This window comes from Juglans microcarpa x Juglans regia, chromosome 4D (assembly GCF_004785595.1).
Source record: "Juglans microcarpa x Juglans regia isolate MS1-56 chromosome 4D, Jm3101_v1.0, whole genome shotgun sequence".
Taxonomy (NCBI): domain Eukaryota; kingdom Viridiplantae; phylum Streptophyta; class Magnoliopsida; order Fagales; family Juglandaceae; genus Juglans; species Juglans microcarpa x Juglans regia.
The window spans coordinates 20,397,136-20,404,697 of NC_054600.1; the positions used below are offsets into that span (position 1 = coordinate 20,397,136).

The 7,562-nt window shown below is 37.0% G+C and overlaps 1 long non-coding RNA gene across 1 annotated transcript; it reads left to right on the top strand.

Moving 5' to 3' along the window:
* The first annotated feature begins 6,393 nt into the window (after positions 1-6,393).
* On the top strand, positions 6,394-7,097 carry LOC121260389. The gene is made up of 2 exons (XR_005939711.1): positions 6,394-6,683; positions 6,718-7,097. It is a non-coding gene; the product is annotated as an uncharacterized LOC121260389 (long non-coding RNA).
* The last annotated feature ends 465 nt before the right edge of the window (positions 7,098-7,562 follow it).

The window sequence follows — 7,562 nt, forward strand, 5'->3', positions numbered from 1 at the left end:
CACATATATCTCATTGTTTTAAACCAACTACCTCAACATAATTAAAGTAAGACACCACCAAGCCTCAAAATAAACGTTAACCTTTTAGAATATTAAATCGACAGAGCCAACCAAAACTACTAAATAAACTCTCTAATAATCACAATACCCTATTTGTACTTAATCTGCTATGTTCAAACAGCCTTACCCATGCTTTCTATTCTTGATCTTCAGCTGAAACATTCAAAACATTTGAAAATATTGATAAGGGGTGAGATATCAACAACTCAGTAAGTAAAAAAATCTACTAGTATGTAAAAATGAGTCTTTTTAGAGAGTTCAGTATGCGGAAACAAAACATTTCATTTTCAGAATGCTTATCCCAAAAACATGTTATCAAAACATTAGAGTTACATTTCAAACTGTTCATATTCAAAGACCCTTTGGCATAACATGACTGGAACATCTTCATCTTATCATATCATTTCATATCATATCGTATCGTATTATATCATATCACCGTATCATATCATATATCATATTTAACCCCCATGGTAGGGTTGTGCTATCTCTGGTGGCCAAACCAGACATTATTAGAATATGAACAGTGGAGCTATGTATAGGACTTGATGAATCTAGATGGAAATAAGGGAAGAGGGGTGAGAAGGATCTAGGGTTTGGCTTACACGCCTACCATAGGAAGATCAATCACTTTCTTGCCATGTGTCACGCATGAATGATGATTTTTGCTTGTGGGAAGAAGCTTTTTGACACATGTTACTTTGGGAGAGAGATTCTAGAATGGAATGATTAAGATATGAAAAAGTGGAACTTAGGGAAGGCCAAGAGGCCTTGGACGACAACAAAGGAGAAATGAAGGTTACTTTTTGCCATATGTCACACATGCATAAAGGTAGGTAAAAAGTTGTCTTGAGAAAGAGCAAGATTAAGGTTGGAAGAAAGGCCTTACACGCCTAGGGCTTCTAGAAGAATATTTTGTGTAAGACATCTTGAGGTAGATGGCTAGGGCATGGTTTTTTGTGCTAGAAGAGACCAATCTCATACTTGTCCAAAAGTATGGTGAAAAGAAGATCTCCTAGGGAAGAGAAGGGTTCAACAGCCCATGCACACACACACACACACACTCCTCACATGCCACTTGGCACTCATGCACATATGTAAGAGACTGAAGAAGATTTGAGTTTGATAAAAGACCTTATTGCCACTAGATACATTGACCAAGACATGAAACGGAGGGCAAAAGGGGAGGTGAGTTTCAGTTTTGGAGGAAGGAGGTGCCACATGTAAAAAAGGGTGCTTTTGGTTCCCAACACAATCAAATGATGAGCTAGATGAAGGGGTCATAGGGTTACATGCCACTTGGCATCCATGCATGAGCTTGGCTTATGCAAGAAGCTCTTTGAGTGTCTATAAAAGGAAGGAGCCGAAAATCCTAGGACTTTTGGCCATTTTATGTATTGCTATTATAAATTTCGGTCATCACCATTTTCTCCAAGTTTCTATCACTTTCTCACCATCCAAACATTCTCCACTATACATTTTTCTCATCCAAACATCCTTTTGAGTGTAAGCAAAGTGAGGAGATACTTGCAAGAGGAAAACGTAGAAGGTATGAAACCAAATTTCCTTTTGTTTTATACACACACACACACACACACACGGCTTCAAGAGAGTGAATGTTCGGTTTAAGCATAGTTCATCTAAAACTCATGCTCACTTATACGCACTTGAGCTAGAGGAGATAGCTCATATCTTTGGAAGATTTTCACATGAATCCACATTCTCACACACACGGCTAGGTTAGGGTTTTCTTCAAGAAAGGTGGATTAAACCCTACTTGTCTTAAGGTCCGTAAGTATGGTGTTTTTGAGATTAGAAGCCATGGCACTAGTGTTTCTATGAGCTAGGATTCTTGTTGAAGTTGAGTTCAGATTCAAGGAAGAAGGGTTCGAAAATTTGGAGTTTTTTTCTTGGAGAGAAAAAGATGTAAAGAACACTACACTTAAACACATGGGTTAGGGTTTTTCTTGAACAATGATCCTAACTAGTATTACATGTGATTTTTTAGCTTGCTTGCTATAGATACATATTTCGATTTTTGTAAGTACACCTCTAACTTGTACTTGGATATTTTATGCATATGTCTTGTGAACTTGTTGTTTGTTTCGGTTTTGTATGGTTATTTGTGACTTGATGTTCTTCCATGTGTTATAAACTTCTCTTGACATGATTATTTTAAAGTATGATTAAAATGATCTATGAAACATGTGTATGTTATGAAAAATGGAGTAAGAAGCCATGCTAGGGTTTCGGTTTGTACTATGTTTGTTTGTACATGAATGTTTGTCATTTCACCGTTTTTGGTATGGGACTAAGTTCATGAAAATATTGTCCATGACCACAAGAAAATATTTCGGCCATCCACGAGAAGATTCTAAGTTCATGAAAATTTATTAGAATGCATGTTTCCTTACATAAGAGTTTTCAGCCAACCCTATGGATGAAGTATGATCATTGGTGTTTAAAGATTAATGTGTTAAGAATGATTCTTGGTTATGTTAGGGTTTATATGTTTCGGCCCTTACATGGAATTTATTGGAATGTATGCCCTTGATTGATGTGAATGCCTTTAAATTGTTATAAAGGAACATGTTCGCATGTTCTAATATTTTCAAGCTGTAACGTGATATGTATTGCATGCATGAATGTCTTATGGTTATGATGAAGCATTTCAGCATTTCATGTGTCTCATGAAAGTTCTGAAATTCATTGTCATGTAACATGTATTGGGATTGTGAAAACCCTATTGAAAAGAAAAAAGTCTTTTTAAAAGTAAAGTTTTTATCACGACCCCAAATGCTGAGACAGGGGAATATCCTAGTAGAACTCCTCTATCCTCTCAGGAGTGTTTAAAATGGAGGGATACTCCTAGGTTGACGAAGTAGTATAAGCAGATCTCGAATTGTTCGTAAAAGAAAAGGATACTAGAGCGAGATTGCACCTAAAACTAGTGGGTGCACCTACGGTGAAGGCGAAATGCGAGATGTCGTATATGAAAGACAAGATGTAGTCACTTTGGTCAAAGTGGTCAATGGTTGATGCGGTAACTAGCGGGGAGTACACGGTGCATAGGGGAGATGTGAGGTATCCAATTATATGTTATAAGTTAAGAAAGGTCACGAGCTCATAAATATATTAATGAACAAGTATGAAAATAAAGAAAGAATGTTTATGAAAGAAAAAGTGATGAAATGTCATGTTTTACATGATGTATTTTGAAAGGTCAAGTACACATGTATAAGTTCATGTCCATGCATTCATTGTTAGGTTTGCTTCCATATGCTTATGATATTTGTTGTACGTTATTTACTTACTTACTGAGGTTTTTTGAAATCTCAATGTTTTATTGACCCACTATTATTCCTTACTCAGAATGAAAGAAGCTGTGACAGATTTAATCAAAGCAAATGATGAACCGCAAGAGGACAACACTTTCTCCTGAGAGGATTGTGCCTAAAATGGTCATAGGCCCGTCGGAGCTATCCATTCTGGATCATCTTGAGTCAATTGATAAAGAAATCACTGAGATACTCAAGGATGTAGAAAAGTTTAGAAGATCTCAGAATAGGGACAAGGACCAGCCTTTAGAGAAGTGAGTGAGGAATGAACCTCACTAAGAATCATGATCAATGTTATGGGACCACTCCTTTGAAATGACTCTCTGGTTGAGTCAGATGCTTTTTGGTTCCATGTTTTGGGAATCATTTTGGAACTTAAATACTTTTGATGACTCTAATGAATTATGAATTCAGTACCATGACTAATGTTCCTATATTTGACTTAAGTTGACTTTTCACTACGATATATTGCATACTTTTAGTTATTATTAGGTGCATTGTATCTTATCTGTCATGTACGAGGGGGCAGGTAACCCTGGTGTTGCATGTCTTGGTTTCAGTTTCCGTCAAATTCCAAACGGGGGCTGGGGGTGCCACAGTTGTTCAGGGTGGTGCAAAGAGAGTATCACGATGGCTGCGTGGTGGTCGAACGTAGGAGGTTGGCTGTGTAGTGGTCGAATGGAGTATCACTAGGTCCATGCTTGTTACTCTATTTTGAGTATTAAAAACAGAGTCTCGGTTTGGTCTCGGTGGTGCTATGGTGGTGCGCGGCTAGAGGCTTAGTCGTGGAGAAGACCGTGCAGTTTTCGGTGGCTCCACTGCGAGTGCACGACTGGGCTACGGTGCATGGACAACAACTGACTGGGTAGCTTGCATGGAAGCTGTGTTTAACGGAAACCATGCTCTGTTTTTGTGGGGTTAAAACATGGGAGTTTCGTTGGTTGTTTATGGTGGAGAAGGGTTTATTTCTTGGCAGTTTACAGTGACCATCACTTGGTTTAGCATGGAGGGGCATGACGGCATCTTCGTTTCGCATTCATGTAGGTTAGCCATTGCTTTGGTTTAGTGAATGCATAGATACGGAGGATGGCTGGTTGTGTGCATGGGCTGAACATGGGTGGTGGTTTGCGATCGTGTGTGTGGTGCAAAGGGGCAGCGGTTGCTTCCTATATGTGGAATGCAGCATTAATAAGACTGGAGGTTGTGTTGGACGTGGGTGACGGCTAAAATTACCGTGTGAGGTTGTTGGCATCGTGAGGGGATCGGACAACGGCTTAAATAGGGAGAGAGTGTGAGAATATATATTCATATATGGCAGCCCTAACTTTGCACGTTTATGTATATATATATATATATATCTATACATACATACTTACATATAATGTAGATTGCTGGAAACCTACAGAAAGAGGAGGAAGAAACATGCATGGCTTGAAGTTTATAGCAAACGGGCCTTGGGATTTTCTCTTGGGTCCTTATTGGGCTTGTTTCTTGTCCTTAATCAATTAACAATCTTAACCGTTCGATCTTAATTTCTAAAACGAGTTCAATTTGTCCAATAAATACTCTTGGGCCAACTCAACTTCTAAAATAATCCAACTCATCCTATAAATTTTTCGGTCACTTACCAAATAAAATAGATTTCATGTGGTCAAAAAAAAAAAAAAAAAAAAAAAAAAAAACCAAATGATTTTAACCTAATTATCAAGCCTAATAAAAACAACTCATATTCTGCCAAAATAACCGATTTTGGGTCCACGGCCTATTCAAAATTACTCGTTAAATCTCAAATGGGCTTTCCATAAATATTAATTTCAATAAATGAATAGTTTGTCGTCTTGGACGTGGGCCCGGGTGTTACAAACCTAGTTCCCAAACTCCTTGTAGTTGGATTGAAGCTAAGCTCAAACCGTGGCCTTTATTTTCTGGAAAATTTGTTGCTGTCCAGATTTTACCCCTTTGCCTTTCAATATTGATTTTCTTATTTTTTGCTCTTTACTCTTGCTTAGTTGGGTGTGTAACTAAGTGAAAGAAGGGTAGGGATTGCCCAAGATCGCGCAAGACCACAGTTGTGAAGGTGAGGGAATTTTCTGCCCTGTTTTTATTTCAGTTATGTATTTTTTAAAAATATATTCTGTTATGGCTTTACCTTGCTTTTCTTGAGTTTAAATTATGTTCTTAGTTATGTTTAAGCCTTTGTTTTATGTGTTAAATTAGTAGAGATGAGAATGTGTATTTTTAATATTTTCCCTAAGTTAATAGTCTTAGTAAGCAACCAAGGATTTTATTAAAACTAGTGAGTTTTATGTTGTAATTTCTGGTTTATAAGTGATTCATTCTTGCTGTTTTGTGCTATGTTTAAACAAAAAAAATGATGTTTCTTGCAAGTTTTCTTCAATACTAGTGTCCTTGGTCTATGTAGTTGGGATTGTGATTGAATGGAGGGAGTTTAAAATGTCAGAATGCACTGAGGCTGCTAGCTGTCCATGTAGTGCAGAATTTTCTGCTATGTGTTCTGTTTTGGGGTTTAAACCAGTCAATTTCATCCCCTTTGCTCATTTGCATCTTTTGCTCAACCAAAGCTAATTGTTTGTATGAAAAACTAGGGAAAATGAGGGACAAAACCAGCCAACCTACTTTGGTTCCACCAAGTTACCAAAAAACAGTCAAAATGCCATTTTAATGTAAATTCCAGATTTGTGATGTTCCCTTGTTCTCTTTCATTCCTAAATCAATTCCTACCATTTGTACTTTCTTAACCCACGATCTCCATCTACCTTTCATATAGAAGACTCAATAGCCCTTATTGGACAACAAGCATGCTATTAGTCAGGATTGTGAATTTCCTTAGAATGCTTGAAATGAAGAGTTTTAATGTTTTGGCTTAGTGCCATGTGTGGTTGGAAGTTAAATGAGTTGAGATTGTGTTTTGTAGTTGATGTCCTCTAAGTGAAGATGAGTTAAGTTAAGGACTTAGCCTCTAGTTAAAGGTTTTGGTTAGTGAAGCTTAGAGTGAAATGGATATTGATGTACCCATTCCATTTCATTGAATAGGAATTTTCTCAAGTTCAAAAGGGAACCAAGAGTAAAGTTTGGAGGTAAGTAGCTATGACCATGCTTCTTACTCAATATTTTCTTCTAGTAAATACTTTTTTTTATTCAAATGCTTCTTTGTGACAAAAAGTTAAATGTATATAATACATAAGCCTTCTTGGTAGCCCATGTTAAGCATCCTATGAATTATGAATGTGTGTATATGTATGATGTAAAACAGGCACATTCAAGGTTTAAAACTTTTGATTTATCATGCACATTCAAGGTTTAGATCATGAGATTTATCATGCACATGTTTTCGTAAAAGCTAATGATTATCTTTACTATAAAGTATGACATGAAATGCATATTTATGAAAGAAATGCCTGTGCATTGGACTAAGAAAGATGATGAAAATGCTATGAATGAAAAGAAAGAAAAGAAAGAGGAATGAGAGTTTTAAGCATGAAAACACTTAATGGCCATCGACTGAATAATTATGGTACCAAAGGAAAGGGGTAGATTGCAATGCCAGATTGGTCCCATTGGTAGTGCATCCAATGGCTCCATCCTGACTGAGGGATTTCCTAACCCGTGGCCATAAGTGGAGATCAGGTCCAAAAGACCGCTAACCCTAACACACATGGTGTAATAGTGTGTACTGGCCAAAGGAAAGTGAAAACTGAATTCAAATGCTTATGTAAATGTTTTATGTTTATTTAAATGTTTTAAGTTTGTGTGATCTTTCAAAAGAAAAGGATAGTTGATGTATGTTATTTTAACTGCTTCTTGTACTACTTACTGAGTATTAGACTCACATTTGTGTTAATGTTTTAAACGTCTAGGAAATGTTGAAGAAGAAATGGTGGAGCAAGACATCGCTAGGGAGGGGGAGCCGGATGCCTAGTCTACCCTTAGCCTATGATTGGGTCTTTACGTGATGTTGGGAAATTTTTTGGTTGGTGTGTAAAACCGTTGGGGCAAGTATTTTGAGACAAAGTATTTTGTAAACCGGGTAGATATTTCTACCTGGAAGATGACTATAGTTTTTAACTTGTAATAAATGGGACCATCCTATATTTTTAACAAACAAGTTATTTTGAACTTTGAAATATGATAGAAATGGGGAAG